Source organism: Choloepus didactylus, chromosome 8, assembly GCF_015220235.1.
Source record: "Choloepus didactylus isolate mChoDid1 chromosome 8, mChoDid1.pri, whole genome shotgun sequence".
In the NCBI taxonomy this organism is placed as follows: Eukaryota; Metazoa; Chordata; class Mammalia; order Pilosa; family Megalonychidae; genus Choloepus; species Choloepus didactylus.
The window spans coordinates 76,694,970-76,720,057 of record NC_051314.1 but is presented as its reverse complement, the minus strand read 5'-3'; the positions used below and the strand labels follow the sequence as shown (position 1 = coordinate 76,720,057).

General features: G+C 38.1%; 1 pseudogene; it reads right to left on the bottom strand.

The window, feature by feature from the left end:
• Positions 1-5,028: 5,028 nt before the first annotated feature.
• On the bottom strand, positions 5,029-6,981 carry LOC119542707 (annotated as a pseudogene).
• Between the last annotated feature and the right edge of the window lie 18,107 nt (positions 6,982-25,088).

The following is a 25,088-nucleotide window of genomic DNA, read 5'->3' as shown; positions in this document are numbered from 1 at the left end:
CAAAAGTAATTGCCCAAGACACAATCTAGACAATCCATCCAGAATACCTTGTGTGAGATACAGGCACTGCATACCTTTTTCAAAACTTTCCAGGTTCATAGCCACAATGAGAAGTACTTCACTAATAATTCAAGGTAGAAACTGAATCCAAAGCCTTTTAAATACAAGACCATGGCTTTTTTAACTCTATCACTCTGAATATCCATTACAAGTTCTTAGCCTTGAGTACATGAATAGATTTCAATATGTTCTTGAATTCACTTAAATTCTATGAAAACTGTGTGTGGGGAAGACATACAAAAAAAAATTTTTTTTCAGAAAAAGAATATCACAAGGAAAATATTTATAAATCACTATAGCATATATTGCTGCTTCAAGAATGGAAACAAGACCAACATTCAGACCTGTGCCAACAGCGTTCCATGTGAAAACTACAGATAGGACCTAAAAATAATAGAAGTACAGCATCAGAGAGCTAAAAGACATTTCCTAGATCATATTGCCCAATCTTGTACATAAGGATAAAGCTCCCTGTATAAAATTAAGAAAGGTGTCTATTTCCCCAGAATTTACTTTTAAGATTTCACTTATGATAACTGACAGCTCTTATGAGGAAAAAGAAAGTTCAGAACATAAATAAATATATAACAAAGGAATAAATATTACCGTGAGATCAAAAAACTTGCAATCTCTTACAACCACATTTTAAACAGTAGTTTTCACTTCCTAAACACATTTTAGAAATTAACTACATTGTCTGTAAGATCTATATCAAGGTGCTTGTTTTCCTTCTTGATAATGTTCTCTTAGCCAGATTCTGGACTAGTTGGATTATTTCCTTAAGGAGTTTCTCATGAGATGGTCCCTAAGAGACAAAAGAACCAAATAAGTAAGAAAAAAATGCATGTTTTTTTCTTTAGAATTTCCTTTATCTATGAAATCTTGCAATGCTGGTGGGAACCCTCTTTCCCAACATATTCCCCCTCTTCAACTGTCTTTTAAAATCTACTGTATACACAAAATTTTTACCTTTTCATTCATTTCTTTTTCTCAGTTCCCATTTCAAAAAGTTGTATCATCCCAGAACAATAATGTACAGGTTTCTTGTATAATTTCCTCCTATACCAAAAAAAAAAAAAAAAAAAAACCTGGCCTAGTCTAAGTATCTGAGTATCTGAGTCTGATATCTGAGCATCACCATGATTTCCAGAATCAAATGAGAAAGGATTTACAATAATTCATGCTATTGCCCATGTCTAAAAGTCTGTTGCCATTTATTGGCTGCTAAATGAAAATAATGTATTCTTGCTCACATCTGTTCTTTAGTGAGCAGCAGCTTCATAACCCATATGTTTTTCTTTATTAATGAATGGAAAGATATATCACTAGGAAGCTGGAATTAGGCAAAAAAAAAAAATTGCTAATTATAATATACAAAAATGACAGTCATGTAGACTATTTCTCTCTTTCAAGAGACCAGCTATTGATTCACTTTTGCTCAACTTATCCATTGTTATACTCAATCCATACAATGAATCAAAAAGAAAACAAAACCAATGTGCATATTTAGTTGCATTTTATCAATGTGTGTACCCTTACAATTTATATTTGTATACTGTGGAATATAAATCTAATGGAAAAAATCAAACCACTGGCAAATCTCTGCCTTTGATTTCTAAAAAATCACTTTAACTTACAATTAAAGACAAATTATCAAAACTCTAAAGCACATACCTTACTGTAGTTCCTATATTTTCTTCTATATGCAAAAAGGGAGGTTAAAAGAGCTAGTCTAAAGCATTATGAATGTGCTCACAGTCTATACAACATTGTTTTAGCAAGAAAAATGACATTTCAATTGTGACTCAATGCAGAAAGGTAGGAGCATGTAATCTGTGCTTCTGTAAATTTTCTACCAATGTTCTCTCATTCCTGTGTTTGATTTGAACTTGTAGCAATGTTCAGCACTCAGATAGTACAGAGTACAGTATATTTGGTTTGTATCCCAGATAAGATAAATTTCCTAGTGTTTCCTCCAGCTATATTGGAATGGTATCATATCTATTATTAATACAAGTGAAATACATTCTTATATTCTTCATAATTTGGAAAGGAAATGTAAAAAAATTCAGAATATCTGATATAAAGTGTCATCATATCCTCCAAGCAGGGAGATTTTTCATTACTAATTTTACAGTTTAAAAAAGCAAGTGTTGTTTTATCATTTTATTAATTACTTACTCAAGGGATTCCATTGAGAGACGAAAAGAAACAAAACAACACAAAAGAAAACTTTCCCCTGGGATGAATGATCAGAAGACATTATGATGCACAATAAATCCAACTTGTATAGCATATTGTAATAGAAGGTGAAAGGCTGGCATATCTAAGAAGAAATGAGATTATTAAAAATCTACAAGAGAGTGAACAAGAGCAAATAGTGAACTATGATCACATTGTTTTCGTTATCGAAGAACTAACTTTAATATTTCAGTTTAGTAGTATAAAATGCCATTATATGTACCACATTAAAAAAAAATCATTCATTCAGCAAATCCTTGAGGAGATGGCTGAAAAGTTATTTATTATGTTGCATGCTCCAAGCTAATCAATTTGCAGATAGCTTACAACCATATTTAAAGTCTAACAGAAGAAGGGCAGTACCTCAAGACTCAAAAAAAAAACATTACTGAATGGAATGAGATACGAGGCTAAATGGGGATTTGAGAGTTTTGTCCATGGAATATAAAACGTAGACCATTTGTAGAGGTGTAGAAAAATAAGAAAGGATGACAGTCTGTGTTAGTAATTTTAAAGTATTTCTTCCAAATACATTAAATAATAGTAAAAGAAAGATGTCCTGATCCTTGACTTACCACATATGAAGGAAAGAGAAAACCCTGGAAGTGGAAGACAAATGAAGCATGATCCCACTAACATCCCTTAATATAGAATGGCAAGGGCTAGCTATGTGCATGGGCCATGACATCATCAGGAGACATAAACGATAAAAGACCCATGGTGGTATTGACTCCTGGTTGGGTAGTTATGCCAGGACAATAGCACATCTCTGTTTCATAAGATTACATTCTTTCAGGCAAATTAAAGGCACTGTTTGTGATAATTCTTTACATAACAAACTATGAAATAAAACTCCATTGTATGGTTATTTGTGGCTCTGGATTATTCCTAATGCCTTCAGACTGTAGGGTCCTTGCAATTATAAAGAAAACATTTGGTAAATCTAAACTTTAAGCCTTCCCTTTTATGGGGTCTGAGAAATTTGAACACATACAAAAATGTGAACACATTTACAAAAATAAAAAAATCATTTTAACCCTCAATAATGAACAACCTAGCCCTTTGGTGGAAAACATGAGAAAAAAAACATTCATTGGGTTGTAGGGACAGCTAAGAAGACAGAGGAATTCTTATTTAATGAAATCGAGTTGCTGAAAGGAATAAAACAACTTTGTAAAACACTAAATTGAGATCAACAGAATAGAAGGGGGAATTGCATCTATGAAAGTAAAGCAGAGATTAGTAATGGGAAAAATATGAACTTGGAAAAATTTTTAAAAATGAAAACATAACATAATTTTCTAAAAACACAATGGAGCCTATGAGCAGTACAGTGTATGTTTCTGTTTGAGACTCTGATGATGATGAAAAACTTGAGGTAATGGATGTTGGTGATGGTAGCACAATGGTGTAAATGTAATTAATATCACTGAGTTGTATACTTGAAAATGAATCAATAATACAAAAACCTTTCACCAAAGAAAAGTCCAAGACCAGCTAGCTTCACTGGTGAATTCTACCAAACATTTAGAGAATTAATACCAATCCTTCTCAAATTCTTCAAAAGAATTCAGCAGGAGGGAACACTTAATAATTCATTCTATGAAGCAAAATTACTCTGATACCAAAGCCTGGTAAAGACATCACAAGACAAGAAAAGTATAGATCAATTTTCCTTATGAATACAGATGCAAAAGTCCTTAACAAGATACCAGCAAACAGAACCCAATGGCATAGTAAAAATATTTTACACCATGACCAAATTGGAATCATCCCAGAAATGCAAAGGTAGTTCAACATACAAAAATGAATCAATGTAATATACTACATAAATAGAATGAAGGGGATAAAACACATGACTATCTCAAAAGATGCAAAAAAACTTTTGACACTTAGCACAGATTCTTGATAAAAACACTCAGAAAAGTGGGAATAGAGCAAACTTGCTCAACATGATAAAGTCCATTTATGAAAAACCCACAGCCAATATCATTTCCAATGGTGAAAGGCTTAAGGCTTTCTCACTATGGTTAGGAACTAGCTAAGGATGCCTGATTTTACAACTGTTATTCAATACTGTTCTGGAAGTTCTTGCCAGAGCAATTAAGCAAGAAAAAGAAATAAAAAGCATCCAGATTAGAAAGGAAGAAACAACACTATCTCTATTTGCAGATGAAATGATATTATATAGAGAAAACTCAAAGGAGTACACAAGAAAACTAATAGAGCTAATAATGAATTCAGCAAAGCCACAGGGTACAAGATCCACATGCAAAATTAAAAACAAAAAACAAAACATTCTGTTCCTATACACTAGCAATGAGCAATCCAAAAAAGAAATTAAGAAAATAATTCCATTTACAATAGCAAGTAAAAGAATAAAATATCGAGGAATAAATTTAACTAAGGATACAGAAGACTTATGTACTGAAAACTGCAAAACACTGCTGTTGAAAGAAATTAAAGAAGACCTAAATAAATGGCAAGACATTCCATGTTCATGGATTGGAAGAGTTAATATTGTTAGTTTGTCAACATTACCCCAAAAATATACAAATTCAATGCAATCCCTACTAAAACTTCAGCTGACTTTACTGCAAAAATGGGAAAACTGATCCTCATATTTATATGGAGCTTGAAGAAAGCCCAAATAGTCAACCATCTTGTTAAAGAAGAACAGTATTAGAAGACTTAACATTTCCCAATTTCAAATTGTATTACAAAGCATCAGTCATCACAGGAGTATGGAACTGGAACTGGTAGAAAAACACAAATAAATCAGTGGAACAGAATCAAAAGTCCAGAAATAGACCTACACATCTATGGCTAATTGGCTTTTGACAAGGATCTAAGTACCTGCAGTGAGGAAAAAATAGTGTCTTCAACAAATGGTATTGGGAAAACTGTATATACACAAGCAGAAGAATGAAGTTAGACCCATACCTCACACCATATACAAAATTCAACTCAAAATGTACCAAGGACCTATATATAAGAGCTAAAACTTTGTTGCTCATACCAAAAGTATAAGTAACAATAGAAACAATGGATAAATATGGTTTCATCAGATTTCATCAGACAGGCACATGATTTTAAATTGTCATATTTCAATCAAATTTCTTAACAGTGACTAAATAAATATGAGGGTTAAGTTCTAGGGCTTCCAACCTTTTGGTTGATAGTCATCATGACACACAGTAGTATTAATAACTCTGTTCAAACATACAGCTATGACTTGTGTGTTGAATCTAAGCCCCCAGAAACATTCTGTTAGGTCTAGAGTTCAATGTTACACATTTTTGGATTCTGTATTTAAAGTATATACTTGTTATTTTTTTTTAATTTGAGAAAATTTATTGGTACCCCTAGGGCAGAAATTGGTAAATGGAATAAGTTTGTACAAACCATACATCTATGAAATGGATTGTTATACCAAATTCTTTTCAATACAGTCTTATTGCTGCAACATTACTCCTAGACTTTCAAAATCCAGCCAACACAGGTATTCGTACTACTCTGTTTTGTCCTTCATAGCTGCTTCCTCTTTCAGGCCAGCTTTCTTTTGTAAATTCAGACTCGTTCAAGACATTTGTTTCTTTTGGCAGCCTTCTTTCCCTCAGTAATCATTAAGATGCATCCTGCCACTGTCAGGGCAATCATTATATAGCTGATCTTCACCCGGACCTTGTTCTTTCCAGCATCAAGCATCTCAAATGAGATAAAATCTGGGATTTCATCTTCCTTTCTGAAGCGACCTGACCATATCAGGATCTTCCTCTCCCAGTAGGTAGGTTTGTGTAATGGCACTCTGTGGCTGTGAGGGTGGGATGGAGCTTTAGGACTTTCCTGTGATTTAGTGCAAATCCACTTAATTCTCTCCATGTTCGCCTTACTCCGCCGACCAGCACAGCGCCTAGGAGAGCAGCGAGGGAGCGGGAGAGAGCAAGCTGTACTTGTTATTTACTGTCAATAAGCAGTTTGACTAGGTGTAGGGTTTTCTTAAAAAATGATAAATTATCTATCATTTCAGTACCTGGAACATAGTCATGAGATGAATGAATGAATGAACGAATGAAAGCATAAGTGTCCAAGTTTATAATTATTCCATAAAATGTGTAAGTTCTTAAGCTGATCATTTGGTTATCATAATATGTCCTTGATAGAATCATAATATATCACCAGCTGTGAAACCAACCTCCTGAGTCATCGGATGAAATAACTGAGGCTCAGGAGGATGGCATGATTTTCCCAAGTTCAAACAGATGGTGTCATTTGGATCCAAACATTCCCTTAATGATGGTCTACAGAATTTTGGATAATTCTCAGTCTCTTCAGTGGAAAGAATCTTCTAAGGGTAGAAGCATATTTTGACATAAACTTCTAGATTTCTTCTCTGTCCTTCAAGGATGACAGAGTAGAATCTAATAACAAAAAATGGTTTTTATGCAACTCTCCTTGACTGATGATGGATAATGGATTAGACAGGGCTCTGTCAACTGCATGTTACTCGTTTTGCCTTCAACTTAAGGATGCTGGTGATTTTCTCAGTGAGAAGCAAAAACAATTAATAGAGTCTGATGTTTTCTTCAGTTCAATGGAGTTAGAGATGTGCTTACTTCTGGGATTTTCATCTATTTGTTTTGTAGCAAAGATTATATGTAACTTTCTCTCAGTGGCCATGCAGTCCCTGAAGCTATTAATTTCTTAGACAACTATGTTCATTTCTAAGTCCCTCAACAAAAGAAGGATGAGAAAAACGGGGAGGTGATTTTAAAAAGTCTTTCTTAGGAGACAGGATGCATTTCCACTTATAAAATGACAGTCTTTTTATCTAAAAAACCCTCCTGCTGCAAACACCTAGAAATGTTGGATAAGATACAACAATCATCCTTTTACAGTAATAGCTGAAGCCATAGGAAGTAAAAGAAATTCACAGAAGCCATACAATGAAGACAGAGAAATGAAAACAAGGGAAATAAGTTAACATTTAGCCTTGCATGTTATAGCACTGGTATTAGATATAGTTCATGGACATAAACAATAGATATAATAGCTACATAATAGTTGTTAAATTAGCCAAAATAGATAAAGGTATATCATGTGAAATTTAATGCAAGTGAGTCCATGGCAACTGCAACTAAAGTCAATTAGAATTCACAAGATGCAGAATTTACAGTTCTTCATATTATGATTAGGCTGTGGTCTTGGACTCAAGAGTATTATCAGGATGGTAGGTTCATTTCATATTTTAATGGCTGAGAACATACCAGTGGTATTCACTCAACAAATCAAGTTCAAAACTAAAATTAAAAAAAATAATAAAAATGGGAATTGAATGATTGATTTACATTTTTAAAAAACCTGCACTCTGTAGGAAGATAATAATATAAAGTACCTTTATAAGTAAGGATGCAAACAAAAGAACTCCCTAACAAGGAATTGATAATGCCTACTTGATCAAAAGGTGGAAAAAAAGAGAAAGGTAAAAAGCTGAAGTCACAGTGGCTGAGAGATCCCAAATAGAGTCAAGAGGTTTTCCTAGAGGTTTCTCTTATGCAAGCTCCAGCTAGACACCCCAAATGACACAGAGTGTCATGCCCTTACCAAAAGTAGTCCCCAAATACCTAGGTCCCTACCTGAGATTCTATAAAAATGTTCACTCACTAAGTTTTGTCTCTCAGAAACTTAAATCCACCAGAGTGTTCCTATGCCAGACAAGTCCTAAAACTCAGAGGCAACAGCCTCTTTAAGAACAACAATCAGATGCAGCCCCTTTCCCATACTGTTGACCCCCCTTTTCAATATGAACACGTTAGGCTGGTTACAGCCTAGACACCCCTGAAGATGGAGAAAGAGATTAAGTGAGAGGAAGGGGTGGCGACAAACAAGGTAAGATTTAACAAAGGTCTGTGAATACTGAAACTTTATATAAATATATACAATTTTTTTAGATGCTGGGGTGTTGGAATAGCTGGAAGGAGGTAAGTGACATGGTGGAACTTGATATGGTCCCAGTTACATGGGAGTATTCACTGTGTAAAATGCCATTAATTAAGCTAAACATTTATGATTTTGCACTCTTTACAATATATGGCATGCTTCAACAAAAAGTTAATTTAAAATGATAATAATGACCTTTCCTCAAATGAAACACAAGGAGAAGAGGGTTATACCAATGGATTTTACCAAACATTTAAGGCAGGAAAAACACTGATTATACATAGATGTTTCCATATAATAAAAAATAATTTGTACACTTCCCAGCTAATATAAAAGCAGCTTAAACTTGATAACAAAAGCTGTCAAGGACAATATGAGAAAGGAATACTTCAGGACAATATCACACATGATCACATATGAGCTGCAGAAGGGAGAATGTCCAAAAATGGCAGCAGAGGTAGTGAAAAAAAATTGTATTCAAGTTCACTGGACAATAATAAGACTTAGCAAAACTCTGAACATGTCCTTAGACCATAATTTTTTCCAGTGCCTGGGATGCCAAACTTTCTGCTGCCTTATACTAACAAAAGTAGTTCATAGCCTACTAAGTGGGAGGGGAATTGATGAATGCTTAGGCAAGGTTGCATAAGGAGTACATTAAGTCTGGAACTTAAATGCTGATAGTTCTCTTAAATATTAAAATAAAATAAATAGTGTAGTGTGGGAAAAAGAAGCAGGATACTTGTATTCACATAAATGTTTACCCAGAAACTGCACCACCACTGTGTGACATTCTGGCTGGTCAATGGTCTGCTCCACAGTGTCATCATCTATAAAGTGAGGATAATTATTTTTTACATTATTTGAGGTTTATGTTAATTATAGATAACATAAAGTGCCAAACATGGAATCTATTCTTAGGAGGCTATAACAATTCAACAAGGAAGACAAAATAGAATTCACATAGTATCAGACCACCCTCTAAATCTCTGAGGACAGTGTTGCCATTGCTACATGTATTTTTGCACTGTAATGACACTGCCAATGCGTTAGTAACTTTTGAAACTGGGTCACCAATTGCTGCTATTATAGAATCTGCAGGGAAAACTATCTCCCTGCTGCTGGGGTAGTCATGGACACACCTAGTAGCCATCACCCAGCCCTCACCTTGCTCTGTCCCACCCCTTTCCTTCTGTGTACATTTGTTTCAATATGTTCTCACTCCACAGCCTGAGGAGATGTTAGGCATAAGAATGGCCTGACCTTACCTTTAACCTGAAACTCAGAACAAGCTGTTTCTCAGGGCAGGAATTCTCAGTGGCAGGACCCCTTCCCCCTGGGTTGTATGAAAACTCAACACTCAGTCTCTCTTCCAGGGTAGCTTGTAATTACCAGGAACTGTAATTATCAGAATTTTGGGGGTCTCCAGTGACCAGTCATGCATCACACATAAGTTAGGAACAGGTAGAAAAGCTGAGATTGCAGTGAAATTTGTAAGTTCCCCTGATCAGGGGTATGGTGCCCCTCACCAGCCAGACCTCATGGGCTGTCTTGCAGGTGGCTCCCTGAAAGGAAAAAAAAAAAAAAAAAAAAAAAAAAAACCAGTGTGCTGGGAGCAAGAAGGGGGGCTCAACACAGCCTCAACTGCAGAATTAATTAACAGATTAATTAATTAATTTTTGGAGCAGGGGTGTTAGAGAAGGGCTGGGCTCCAGGAAAGGGGGCACATAAAAGCGGGAACCCATTCCGTGACTCCAAAAATTCTTTTTTGTTTTGTTTTGTTTTTCTCCTACATTCTGTTCCTTCTCCTTTCTCACTAATTCCTTACTTTTTTACACTTCAATAGCCCCCCACAAGGGTGGAATTAAAGCTGTTGGAGAGTAATTATCAAGATAATAGCTCAGGGGTGGGGCAAGACGGCAGAGTGATGAGGTGCAGAATTTTGTCTCTCCCCTAGAGCAGCTGGCAATTACTCAAGAACTACATGAAACAGTGTTTTCGGGGTCTCCAGTAACCAGTAACACATTGGACGCAAGTTTGGAATTGGAGGAAAAGCTGAGGAAGCAGCGAGCAATTTAAGTTCCCCAGACCAGGGGTCTGGCACCCCTCCCCACCCAGACCTCACAGGTTGTCTTGCTGTTGGCTCCCTGAAAGGGGGAAAAAAATCCAAAACACAGCAATCTGCTAAGGGCAAGAAGGGGGGCTCAAACCAGCCTCAACTGCAGAATTAATTAACAAATTAATTAACTACTTTTGGGAGCTGGGGATGCTAAAGAAGGGCTGGACTCCAAGAAGTGTGGGCACATAAAAATGGGCACCCATTCCCAGGCTCCAAAAACCCCATTTTTTTCCCCCTACATTTTGTCTCTTCTGGCTTCTCACTGATTCCTTACTTTTTGCATTTCAATAGCCCCTGGCAGGGGTGGAATTGAAGCTGTTCGAGAGTAATTATCAGACAATATTCCAAAGTACATCTTTAAATGCTCTGTTCTGACACTGACAAAATTTCCAGGCTGGGGAAAGACTTTTAAAAGGGACTCCATTTTTTTTTCTTTTTTCTTTTTCTTGTTTTTCTTTTCTATTTTTTTAATCTAAAAGTAACATATGTGGTTATTTTCTATCAGAAAGCCCAGGTTGAGGGTCTAGGCTGGGCGTAAGGGGAGACAGAGTACCCACAGCATCTTTGGGTTCCGGATTCACTTCTGAAGGTCTCCACCCATCTTTAATTGGCAACTCAGGCTGACCAAGGAATCTACCTGGAGATGCCCCAAAGAGGAGAGGGGAGAAGGGAATAGTGCCCCTGAGAGACAACTGGAGTTCTGAGGATTGGGAGAGTGGAGGGAGGTCCAGCTCAACTGGCAGTCCTCCTTCTGGGAACTCAGACCCCAGGGGCTGGAATTCAGATTCTGGCTTCACTCAGCCATGCCCCTGACAGGATAAGAGTCACCCGGAGTACTAAAGTCTACATACCTCCTTACACTGGTGGGGGAGCTGTGGGCTGGCAAGTGCAACCTGCTGGACAGGAGAGGTAAAAGCACCAATTCTAAAGGCTTCATAGGAGGGTCTCATTCTCAGGAAAACTCCATAACCTCCAATGAGACCTGGGGCTCACTAGACTGGGAAAATCTGACTGGGGTCAACCATATACAAGGAGACCCTCTCACAAAAAGGCTACATAGAAGCAGAGCAAGAAACAGAAAAAACAAGAGGTGAAAAATTCTGATCAACTAAATAGAACCTAACTTAGAGGTCTAGAATAAGTTGAACTGAATAACAGAGGCCACAGAACAAAGCCAACCAACAAGAAAACCCCTAGGTAAAAGATAGAAAATAAGCTCCAGAATAAAATAATCAAGAAAATCGGATGCCTAGACAACTTAAGATAAGCCATTCCAGGAAACATGAAAATATGGACCAGCCAAAGGAACAAACTAATAGTTCAACTGAGATACAGGAGTTGAAGCAACTAATGCTAAATAAATTCAATGAAATGAAGGAAGATATAGTGAAAGAGCTGAAGGATATAAAGAAGACACTGGCTGACCATAAAGAAGAATTCATAAACTTGAAAAAACAAATGGCAGAACTCGTGGGAATGAAGGCCACAATGGAGGAGATGAAAAACACAATCGAGGGACACAACAGTAGATTTGAACAGGCAGACAAGATTTCAAATGGAGTCGAGAGGTCACTCTAGTGGACTTTCTTATGCGCTATATAGATAACACCTCCTAGGTTTTAATGTACTGGAATAGCTAGAAGTAAATACCTGAAACTACCAAACTCCAACCCAGTTGTCTGGACTCCTGAAGACAATTATATAATAATGTAGATTACAAGGGGTGACAGTGTGATTGTGAAAACCTTGTGGATCACACTCCCTTGATCTATTGTATGGATGGATGAGTACAAAAATGGGGATAAAAACTAAATGACAAATAGGGTGGGATGGGGGGGATGGTTTGGGTGTTCTTTTTCCCTTTATTTTTTATTCTTATTCTGATTCTTTCTGATGTACGGAAAATGTTCAGAAATAGATTGTGGTGATGAACGCATAACTATATGATCGTACCGTAAACAGTTGATCGTATACCATGGATGATTGTATGGCATGTGAATATATTTCAATAAAATTGAATTTAAAAAAATAATAAATAAATAAATAAATAAATAAACAAACAAAATCACACACACATACACACAAAATATTAGCTCAAACGACATCTTTAAAAACGCTATTCTGACACTGACAAAACTTCCAGGCTGGGGAAAGGCTTTAAAAGGGACTTCTTTTTTTCTTTTTACTCTTTTATGTTTTCTTTATTTAAAAGTAACATATGTGGCTCAAAAATTTAAAGTAACATATGTAGGTATTTTCTATCAGACAGCCCAAGTTGAAGGTCTAGGCTAGTCTTGGGGGAAGATGGGTACCCAGAACTTCTTTGAATTCTGAATTCATTTCTGAAGAAAGTCCCCACCCCAGTCTTTAATTGACAACTCAGGCTGACCAAGGAATTAAGCTGGAGTTGCCCCAAAGAGGAGAGGGGAGAATGGAATAGGGACCCTGGGAGACAGCTGGAATTCCTAGGATAGGGGAAGTGGAGGGATGCTCAGCTCAATTGTCAGCTGTCCTTCTGGAAATCAATCACCAGGGGCTGGAATTGGGAAACAAGCTTCAGCCAGCCACACCCCCAAAAAGATCAGAGTCAACAGGAGAACTAAAGACACTGAAACTTCTTACACTGGTTAGGAGCTGTGGGCTGGCACGCACCACCTGCTGGAAAGGATAGGAAAATCACCAAGTGTACAGGTCTCATGGGGGGGTGTCAATCTCAGGGAAGAACCATATACTCTTCCTGAGACCTGGGCCTCTCTAGACTGGGAAAACCTGACTGGGGTCAACCATATCTGAGGAGACTCTCCAACAAAAAGGCTAAAGAGAGGCAGGGCAAGAAACAGAAACACAAGAGGTGTAAAATTCTGATCGACTAAATAGAATTTAAGCTAGAGGTCTAGAATAAGTTCAATTATACAGCAAAATTTAGAGAACAAAGACAACCCACAAGAAAACCCTAGGTAAAAGGTGAAAATGAGCTCCAGAAAAAACTAATCCAGAAAATCAGATGCCTAGACAACTTACAATAATGAGCCACACTAGGAAACACAAAAATGTGGATTAGCTAAAGGAACAAACTAATCTTTTAACCAAGATACAGGAGTTGAGGTAACTAATGTTAAATCAATTCACTGAACTAAGGGAAGAACTAATTAAAGATGTTCAAACAATCTCCTAAATTAATTCAATGAGCTGAGAGAAGATATGGCAAAAGAGGTGAAGGATATAAAGAAGACACTGGATGATCATAAAGAAGAATTTGTGAATTTGAAAATCAAATGGCAGAACTTATGTGAATGAAGGGCACAATGCAGGAGATAAAAAAACACAATGGAGGGATACAACAGTAGATTTGAACTGGCAGAAGAAAGGATCAGTGAACTGGAAGATAAGGCATTTGAATTCATACACAAAAAAGAACAGATGGTGAAAAAAATGGAAAAATATGAGCAGGGTCTTAGGGAGCTGAGTGACAACATGAAATGCACAAATACACGTGTTATGGGTATCCCAGAAGGAGAAGAGAGGGGAAAAGGGGCAGAAAGAGTAATGGAAGACATATTCACTGAAAATTTCCCAACTCTTATAAAAGAAAATTAGAGAGTCAAGAAGTAAAACATACCCCAAATAGAATAGATCCCAATAGACCTACTCCAAGACACTAACTGATCAGATTGTCCAATGTCAAAGACAAAGAGAGGATTCTGAAAGCAGCAAGAGAAAAGCAATCCATCACATTCAAGGGAAGCTCAATAAGACTATGTACACATTTCTCCACAGAAACCATGGAGGCAAGAAGACACTGGCATGATATATTTAAGATACTGAAAGAGAAAAACTGCCAATGAAGAATTCTATATCTGGCAAAACTTTCCTTCAAAAATGAGGGAGAGATTAAAACATTTTCAGACAGACACTGAGAGAGTTTGTGAATAAGAGACCAGCACTACAAGAAATACTAAAGGGAGTGATGCAGGCTTATAGGATAAGACAGGATAGAGAGAGTTGGAGAAGAGTGCAGAAATGAAGATTATCAGGAAAGGTAAAAGGAGAGAGAGGAAAAAATAAGATATGACATATAAATTCCAAAAGACAAAATGGTAGTAGAAAGTACTGCCCTTACAGTAATAACACTAAACATAAATGGATTAAACTCCCCAATAAAAAGACACAGACTGGCAGAATGGATTAAAAAACAGGACCCATCTATATGCTGTCTACAAGAAATTCACTTTAGACACAAGGACAAAAACAGACTGAGAGTGAAAGGTTGGAAAAAGATATTTCACACAAACAACAAACAAAAAAAAGTAGGAGTAGCTATATTAATATCAGACAAATTAGACTTCAAAAGGAAAACAATTAAAAGAGACAAAGAAGGACATTATATATTAATAAAAGGGTCAATTCATCAAGAAAACATATCAGTCATAAATATTTATGCACCAAGCCAGAGTGCCCCAAAATTCATGAGGCAAAAACTGAGAACACTGAAAGGAGAAGTATATACCTCTACAGTAATAGCTGGATATTTCAATACACTGCTGTCATCAATGGATAGAAATTTAGACAGAGGATCAATAAAGAAGCAGAGATGTCGAATTGTATGATAAATGAACTAGACTTGACAGGCATTTATAGAACACAGTGCCCCATAACAGAAGGATACACTGTTTTCTCAAGTGCTCATGGAACATTCTCTAGGATAGACAACATGCTGGGTCACAAAACAAGTCTCATCAAATTTTAAAATATTGATATTATACAAAACACTTTCTCAGACCATAATGGAATGAAGTTGGAAATAAATAATGGGCAGAAGGTCATAAAATTCACAGATATATGGAGACCAAAAAAACCATATTAGAAAACCAGTGGGTAAAGGAAGAAATTACAAGAGAAATTAATAAATACCTCAAGGAAAATGACAATGAAAGCACAATATATCAAAAGTTACAGGATGCAGGAAAGGCACTGCTGAGAGAGAAATGTATTGCCCTAAACACCTATATTAAAAGAGAAGAGAGAGAAAAAATTGAGGAATTAATGGTTCACCTTCAAGAACAAGAGAAAGCAAACAGGGTAAGCAAACTAACCCCAAATCAAGCAGAAGGAAAGGAATTTCAAAGATTAGAACAGAAAAAAAAAAAAATTGAGAACAGGAAAACAATAGAGAGAATCAACAAAATCAGAAGTTGCTTCTTTGAGAAAAACAACAAGATTGATGGATCCCTAGCTAGGCTAACAAAAAAGAGAGAGAGGGAGAGTGGATGCAAATAAATACAATCAGAAATGGGAAAGGAGACAAAACTACTGACTCTGCAGAAATAAAGGAGATAATGAGAAGATACTATGAGCAACTATATGCTAATAAACCAGACAACTTAGATGAACTGGACAACCTCCTAGAAAAGCATAAATAACCAACATTGACTCAAGAAGAAATAGATGACCTCAACAAACCAATCACAAGTAAAGAGATTGAGTCACTCATCAAAAAGCTCCCAAAAAGGAAAAGCCCAGGACCAGATGGTTTCACATGTGAATTCTACCAAGCATTCAGGAAAGAATTAATACCAATCCTGCTCAAACTCTTCAAAATAATTGAATAAGATGGAAAGCTACCTAACTCATTCCATGAAGCCAATGTCACCCTAATACCAAAATCAGACCAAGATACTACAAAAAAAGAAAATTATAGACCAATCTCTTTAATGAATATAGATGCAAAAATCCTCAACAAAATGTTCACAAATTGAATCCAGCTCCTCTTCAAAATGTCACTCTCAGTTGCTCTCCAAAATGTCACTCACAGCTGCTCTGCTTTCATGTCCTTTTGTCTCAATTCCTTTATAAGACTCCAGTGATCCAATTAACACCCACCCTGAGTGGGTGAGGTGACACCTCCTTGGAAATTATCCAATCAAATATTTTACTCATAGTTGATTGGGTCACATCTCCATGGAAACATTCAAAGGATTCCAACCTAATCAACACTAATACATCTGGCCCCAAAAGACTGCATCAAAGAATATGGCTTTTGGCAGGACATAATATATCCAAACTAGCACAAAAATAATAGGAGTAAATCAAGTTTTACACAAATTCCAGGAAAAATTTCCTTGTACCAATGCTGGAAACCCTCTGCCCAAGCAGGAAACTATAAGACCCATCTTTTAAAACTCCAAATATTTTCTACAGACCAAATGTCAAATATGTTATATAAATATTGTTTGTATCCTTCATTCAGATTCCAAAACTAGCTTCTTATGACACTTCTCTCCTCAGGGCCAATCACTATTGAATTGAGGAAAGGCAGTGATGAGAAATCAGAAAACAATAACAATACTCATCCTCCTGAGATGGACAGATAACTCAAAGCTACATGTTCTGCTTTTGATATTTTTATTTCTCACCTATATGTCTAGTGTGGCTGGGAACCTAACCAATAATAGCCTCACACTTTTGGATTCTTGTCTTAAAATTCCCATTTGTTATCAGGTTCTTTTTTTTTAAATCCAATTTTATTGAGATATATTCACACATCATATAATCCATCCAAAGTAACAATCAATAGCTCACAGGGTAATCACATAGTTGTGCATTCATCAGCACAATCAATTCCAGAACATTTTCATTAATCTAAATTAAAGAAATAAAAATATAAAAGAATACCCATTATCCCTCTATTATTTATAAATTTTTCTCATTATTTTATTACTCATCTTCACATACACTGGCTAAAGGGAGTGTCAGTCACAAGGTATTCACAATCACACAGTCATGTCATAAAAGCTATGGTTATAAAATTATCAAGAATTGAGTCTACTGGATTACATTTCAACAGATTCAGGTATTTCCTTCTAGCTACTGTATTACACTAGAAGTTAAAAAGGAATGCTTATATATTGCATAAAAATAGCCTACAGAATGACATCTTAACTTTATTTGAAATGTCTTAGCCACTGAAACTTTATTTTCTTTTCCCACATTTTGGTCAAGAAGGCATTCTCAATCTCATAATGACAGGGCCAGGCTCATCCCTGGGAGTCATGTCCCACACTGCCATGGAGACCTACACCCCTGGGAGTCACGTCCCATGAAGAGGGAACTGAGTTGAATTGCAGAGTTGGCTGTAAGAGGACACATCTGAGCAAAAAAGAGGTTCTCTGGAAATGAATCTTAGGCATAATTATAAGTTGGCTTAGCTTCTTTTTTGCAAGAATAAGTTTCATAAGGGCAAGTTCCTAGAGTGAGGACTTGACTTATTAAATTGGGAGTCCTTAATGCTTGTGAGAATATAAGGAATTCCCCAGGTGAGGGGAGGTTTAATATTTCCATATTTTTCCATAGTCCCTCAAGGGTACTTCACAAATAGTTTTTTATTTTCTGCCCAAAATACTCTGAGGTGTTTTCAGGTATTACATTAACCTGTACAGAATAACAAGCTCTCATTCCCTATTCTAGATTCCATGTAACTGTGTTGTTTAAATAAATTGAATATATATCTTAAATTAAAAAGGTGCTAGAGAGAATACTAATTTTGAACCAAATAAACATCTCTTAAATAACAGTTAAAATGCAGGAATAGATGTGACTACTTTAAGAGCTTACAATCTACAAACCCTTACAGTAAGAATTATTGAAAAATCTGTATCCAATTGCCCAATCTCTGCATACATTCTATCTCCTGATAACCTATGCTTTCAAATTCAGTTCTACACATTTGCACATTATTGTTGGTTTTTATTAGTGGGGCCTTACAATATTTGCCAAACAATTGGCAAACAAGCCCGGGGACCAAGACATAGCTGGTAGCAGTAAGTCCAGAGAAGGAAGATTCCACAGGGGTGTTCTGGTTTGCTAGAGCTGCCATTATGCAAAATACTAGAAATGCATTGGCTATTATAAAAGGGGGTTATTTAATTACAAATTTACAGTTCTGAAGCCATAAAAGTTTCTAAACTAAGGCAACAATAAGGGATATCGTCACTGGAGAATGGCCGGTGGCATCCAGAAACCTCTGCTAGCTGGGAAGGCATGTGGCTGGCATCTGCTGTTCCTTTGCTCCTGGGTTGCATTGCTTTCAGCTTCTGATTCCAATGGCTTTCTCTCTAACTGTCTGGGCATCCTCTCTTAGCTTCTCTGGGGCAAACTTTGGACTTCATCTCTCAGCTTAGCATCTCCAAATGTCCTTTTCTCTGCATCTCCAAGCATCTCTAAGCATCTCTGCCAGCTCCCAAGTGTCTCTTAAAGTACTCCAGTGATCTAATTAAGACCCAAATAGAATGGGCAGGGCACACCTCTGTGTAAATATCTAATTGAAATGTCGCACCTACAGTTGGGTGAGTCACATCTTTATGGAAACAACCTAATGAAAGATTAATAAGTCTTCCCTCACAAGATTGCATTAAAGATCATGATTTTCCTGGGGCGCATAATAGATCCAAAGAGAAATTACTACATTGACCTATATCATCCATGTGGGGAGGGGTGGCTATTCTCGTAGATGAATGTGCACTACTGCAAGAATATTAGAATGTCCCAAAAATTCTGGCACATTGCTATTTTGCAACAGATAGTAGGACAACTAAATATTAGTTAAAGGAAAAGAGAACAGCAAATTGTGGTGGCCATAGACTGACCCCTTTTAGGACACTTACCTATGGCTACAGAAGAACAGGGGGCAAAAACAACAGCCCATCATCTAGAGGAAGAATTAAAACTATAAAATAATACACAGCTCACTCAAGTGGACATGAAAGGCACTTTAACCCAGCATTTGCACTGTGTAGATGATCAATTAGAAACATTAGCTTGTAGGTATGCTCATAACCATGGTTGGAAATTACCCCATGTCTGAATCTAGAGAATACTAACTAATCCAAGAGGGAACCAAAAGCTTGAGACACCATAGATATTTCATTTGATTATGAAGAGAAGGCAAGGGAGGAAGTATGGGAAGTAGAGGAAGAGGAGACCCTGGCAAGTACACCCAGTGTTACAGCAAAGAAACACAGCACAGGAGTGATATGCCAGGGTGGATCATCAAAATTTACAACCTCCTGAACAGAAACTCCATATTACTGAGGGAGATTATTTTGCTGCTGCTGAATTAGGTGACATTGGAGAGTATTACAAGCAGAAAGCCAGGAAGTCACTACATGACTGGCTTTTATGATTATGGGACATAGGAGCTAAGGGCATAATATTAACTGGGGGGCAAATGAGTAAGCTAGCATATACCACAACACACCCATATGTCAGTGCCTGTATACCACCCTAAATCATCTAGAAATCATATCTTTGTTAGCCTGGCAAATAGCTGCATGCAAGAATTCCTAACCCAATGAGGGAGATACTCCGCACACTACTTCCCATTCGCAATCTGTGGAAGAACTGCAAGATGTGTTTCAGGATTCTGGGATGAAACATACAATATATTCTAGAACTCTGCAGGCCCCAACAATGAATCTTTTACAGCAAAGATGAAAGATATCATCTTGCACACAGCTCCTAATCATTTTTATGGACCTCTCATGTACATTTTGAGTCCTCTAGTGGGACATCCCATTTTGAGAGATGCTCAACCCATAGCAGATCTTAGGGAATCAGAGCAGCTCTGGAAAAGAGGAGTGAGGACCATGGAAAAAACTCCCCAAGAACATGACAGTCCTCATCAGCTCTTATATAAGCAAATGTGGGCTGATCTAATTGCCACAGGGACAGAACTAGAAACCATAGATAAACAACCATATGCTGTTTTAGTTAAATTATGGAGCAAATTACTCAAAGACAAAATATTTACTAAAATAAATCCCTAGACAGCTGGAGGGGAAGATAAACCAACTACAAACCCCCTTTTAAAACACAAGAACCCTCCTCACCCCCATAGGAGACTGGGCAAGCTCCTTTTCCCCTAACATAGGTGGGAGGTCAAGACTTCTGGGTGTGAGTAATAACCAGGGACTCTTGGGATCCAAGGCCATACATAGAATTAACTATTTATCAGTCCCGTACTAATAAACAGGGAGTGTTGGCAATAGTATATACTGGGACGGAAGGTACTTTAATTTTTGGAAATGTAGCCCAATTTAACAGACCTGTGCTGGCCACAGACAGTTATGGGGAAAAGAAAACCACAGCCAAATAGCATAATTTTTTCCTGCAATTTTGGACATTGCTCCCCCAAGGAATACACAGTACATTTTTCTCCTACACATGAATATATACTAGGAATTGATCTTCTCTTAAATTCCACATTACAAACTACCATAGGAGAATTCAACCTCTGGTGTAGAGTAGTGACAGGAGTCTTAAAGTGTCAGTAAAATGATCCCCTATAAAAGTACCACAACCTCAGAGGATTATAGCCACTGAAAAATATCAGCTTCCATGGAGATTTCAAGGGATTTCTTCAACCATTAAGGAAATGGAAAGAGTGGGAATATTAATACCAACCCATATCCCCTTTAATAACCCTGTGTGGCCTGTAAAGAATCCTGATGGAATCTAGCACATGACACTGGATTAGAGTGAATTAAATAAAGTAATACCCCCTATGAATGCAGTGGTTTGAAATTTTGTCTCTTTACTACAAGAAATTGCACTCATTTATGTCATTACCATTTTCTTTTAGATTTAGCTAATGTTTCCTTAGTATTCCCCTAAATAAAGCAAGTCAACCTGCTTTTGCCTTCACTAGGGAAAGATGATGAAGGACTTTCACCATGCTCCAACAAAGCTATTTTACCTAGTGGCAAAAGACTTGGCCAATTGGAGAACCCCAAATTCATGACTTTCATTATATTGATATTATGTTAACTGTCAATTCTCTTCCAGAATTAATAGAGTTGTCATACATGTTAATATCCCATCTCAAGAGCTGAAGATGGGCAGTCAGTCATGACAAGCTACAAGGCCCTAGCTCCTCAGTTAAATTCTTGGGTGTTGTATGGTCAAGTAAGACAAAAAGTTTTCTTTCTGCAGTAATGGATAAGGTACAATATTTTTCTGTGCTGCATATGCCAAAGCAATTAATGGCCTTTCTAGGACTACTAGGGTGTTGGAGACCTTTCATTACCTATTTAGCTCAAATATTAAAACCACTGTATATGCTGATTAGAAAAGTCATACTTGGGAATTGGATGGCCTCCAGCAGGCTGCTTTTGAAAAGGCAAAACTGGTATTAGCACATGCACAAGCACTGAGTGGGGTAGATCCTGATTTGCCCTGTGAATTTGGATATGACTAGCACCAACATTAGCTTTGAGTGGGGTTTGTTACAAAGGGCACATTCTGAATCATTACCCCTAGGATTCTGGTCACAATTATGGAAAGGGTTAGAATTAAAATATAGTCCCTTAGAAAAGCAACTCTGTGCTCCATATAATGCTCTATTACAATTGGAAGATATGAAGCAGAAATGTCCTCTCACCTTGAGGATCCCCCTCCCTATACAGAGCTGGATTATGGACACAGCCAATAAGCCACACTCTGGGAATGCACAATTAAGTACCTCAACAAAGTGGAAAGCTTACTTGTTGCAACACAGTGTTTTCAATACCAGCCCTCTTAGTGCTGAGATGCACAAAATTTTACGACCAGTGTCATATGTAGAAGATTTAACAGCTAAAATTGCTGCAACTGAAATGGCTGTTAAAATACCCACTACAGAGGGCACAGGAACACTTCCCAAGTCTCCATAGTATACTGATGGATCCACTAGTGGGTGGTCTCCCATGTGAAGAGCTGTGGCAGTTTAACCTAGTACTGACTCTATATGGTGGGAGACTGGTGCTATGCAAAGCAGTCAATGGGATGAATTACGAGCTGTCTGGATGGTTATAATGCATGAACCAAGGAGACATGCTAACTGTCTGTACCAACAGTTGAGATGTTTATGAAGGTCTCATGACCTGAATAGTAACCTGGAAATAAGAAAAAAGAACAGTAATAAGTCATCCCTATAGGGAAAAGAGCTGAGGAAAGACATCTGGGGTGCCTGCCAGTGATGAATTTTAACAGCCAAACATGTCCCTGTGCACACTCTGAACAGGCTACCTGGGAATCTTGAGGCAGACACCCTCACCTGAGTCTGGAGCCACACTTCTGAAACCGAAGAAGCAGCCAAGTGCTTTCAATGGAAGAGTGGACACCAAGGTTATCAAATCATATGGCATTAAGCCCAGCAGTTCCAGCTACCCATCATGTGCCAAAAACCTACAGACATCACATGGGAGTGCCCATTGTGCTCCCTGTGATGACCATGCCAACTGCTCCACCAGATGCAATGCATTGGCCAGTCACAGGCTCCAGTGATCCAGTGGCATGTGGACTACATCAGCCTTTCTGCTCTTGGAAGGGGCAAGGTATGCATTCTTCATGGCAGACACTACCAAGGGACTACTGTTAGCTTTTCAGGTGGGGAAATCCAATCATGAAAACACCATAAGCTCCCTAGAAAGGAGAAGCACCCTCTATAGGATACCAACATAAATAGACAGTGATCAGGGATCCTCTTTCACTGGACAAATGACACAAGCATGTCCCACAGGTGCAGACCTGACAGAAATAATGAATGGCTTCTTAAAGGAAAAGTTGAGAGATGATAAGAAATCCCTACAACAATGGGGTAAAAGGCTATATCAGGCCCTAACCCACCAAAACTCTACACCATGGGCTGCAGCCCCAGCTCCTACTGAAATGGTAATGTCAGGGCCAATGCAAGCACTAAGGTTACAAATTAAAGGGCCTGCTGTTTTACAGCCTAGCAGGGGGAATCATAATAATTTGTTGCCTATGTCTCAAACTGTACAAATGGGAAAATGAGGTCTGTTCTAGTTTGCTTATGCTGCGGAATGCAAAACACCAGAGATGCATTGGCTTTTATAAAACGGAGATTTATTTTGCTACACAGTTACAGTCTTAAGGCCACAAAACGTCCAAGGTAACACATCAGCATTCGGGTACCTTCACCGGAAGATGGCCAATGGTGTCCGGAAAACCTCTGTTAGCTGGGAAGGCACATGGCTGGCATCTGCTCAAAAGTTCTGGTTTCAAAATGGCTTTCTCCCAGGACGTTCCTCTCTAGCAAGCTTGCTCCTCTTCAAAACGTCACTCACAGCTGCACTCCGTTCAGTCTCTTTGAGTCAGAATGTTTTATATGGCTCCACTGATCAAGGCCCACCCTGAATGGGTGGGGTCACACCTCCATGGGAGTATCCCACCAAAGTCACCACCCACAGCTGGGTGGGGCACATTCCAAGCAAATCTAACCAGCACCAAAATGTCTGTCCCACAAGACCACAAAGATAATGGCATTTGGGGGACACAATACATTCAAACTGGCACATTCCACCCCCTGGACCCCAAAATGACATTATCTTTCCAAATACAAAATACATTCATTTCACCACAATATCACAAAAACTTAAACCATTTCAGTAACAAAAGTTAAGTACAAAATCCCATCAAAATCAAATATAGGCGTGGTCAGTCCTAAGGCATACTTTTCCTTTAGCTTGAATCTGTGGACTTAGAACAAGTTATATGCTTCCAATATACAAAGGAAGGACATTCATAGGATAAACATTTCCATTGCCATAAGGAGAAACAGCAAGGAAAACAGGGTTAACAGGAACAAAACAGTTCCTAAAACCTGAAGGACAAACTCCATTAGATTTCAAAGTCTGAGAGTCATTTACAGAACGACGTTGCATCCTTGGGGCTTCAGAGAGCGGGAGCCTAACCCTTCCCAAGGGCCTTTTTGGCAGCTGTTTCCTCTCCAAATGCTTGGGTGAGTGCTCCAACATTTCCACACATTGGGGAGACCACCTTCTCAGCCCCACCCTCCTCAAACATCGGGGCAGCTCCCGGATTCCCTTCCATCTCCGGGGCACACGCTCAACCCCTTCTGAACAGTGTGGTGGCAGCCAGGCTCTCCCCAATTCCCTGGGAATGTGCTCCCACCCTCTTTGGGACCTGAGGTGGCAAAACTCTTCCAGAGCATCAAGGCGGAAAGCCCGCCCTCGACCTCCAGGGCAAACTCACCCTTTCCATGCGTGTGGGCTGCTCCACTCTCCCAGCCCAAGGCCTCTTGACTCCAGACCTCAACCTCCATGGCTCTGTCTTTGAAGAAATTTTTCCTGCAATTTCTTCCTTGTCTGTCTCCTCCAGTCCAGACTGGCAGCGGCTCTGTCTATAAAGTTCTCACAAAAATTCTGTTGGCTTTGCATGAAGCACACAGGGGTCAAAGCCATCAGACAACAGGAGTTTCCACAAATCCTTTCTGGATAATTCCATCTCCAATCTTGGCTTGTACTGAAATGGCGGCTGGGTTCCATGTTCAGTTACATCCTCACACTGGGCTGTAGCTTCTGGGATTCCACCCCCTGGAAGCCTGTAATTTTCCAAGCCATCAGCTTCTGGTTTCTTTGAACCCAAGAATTCAGTTCTAAGTTTATCTCTTTCTGCTCGCATTTTACTATAAGCTGCAAGGAGAAGCCAGCATACATCCTCCACATGTAGTCTGGAGATCTCCTCAGCTAAGTATTCCAGGTTGTTGCTTTCAAATTCTTCCTTCCATCTGACACCAGGGCTCAATTTTGCCAAATTCTCTGCCACTTTAAAACAAGGATCACCTTTCTTCCAGTTCACAACAACACAGTCCTCATTTCTGCTTAAGTCCTCATCAGAAGTATCTTTAGAGTCCATATTTCCATAAACAGTC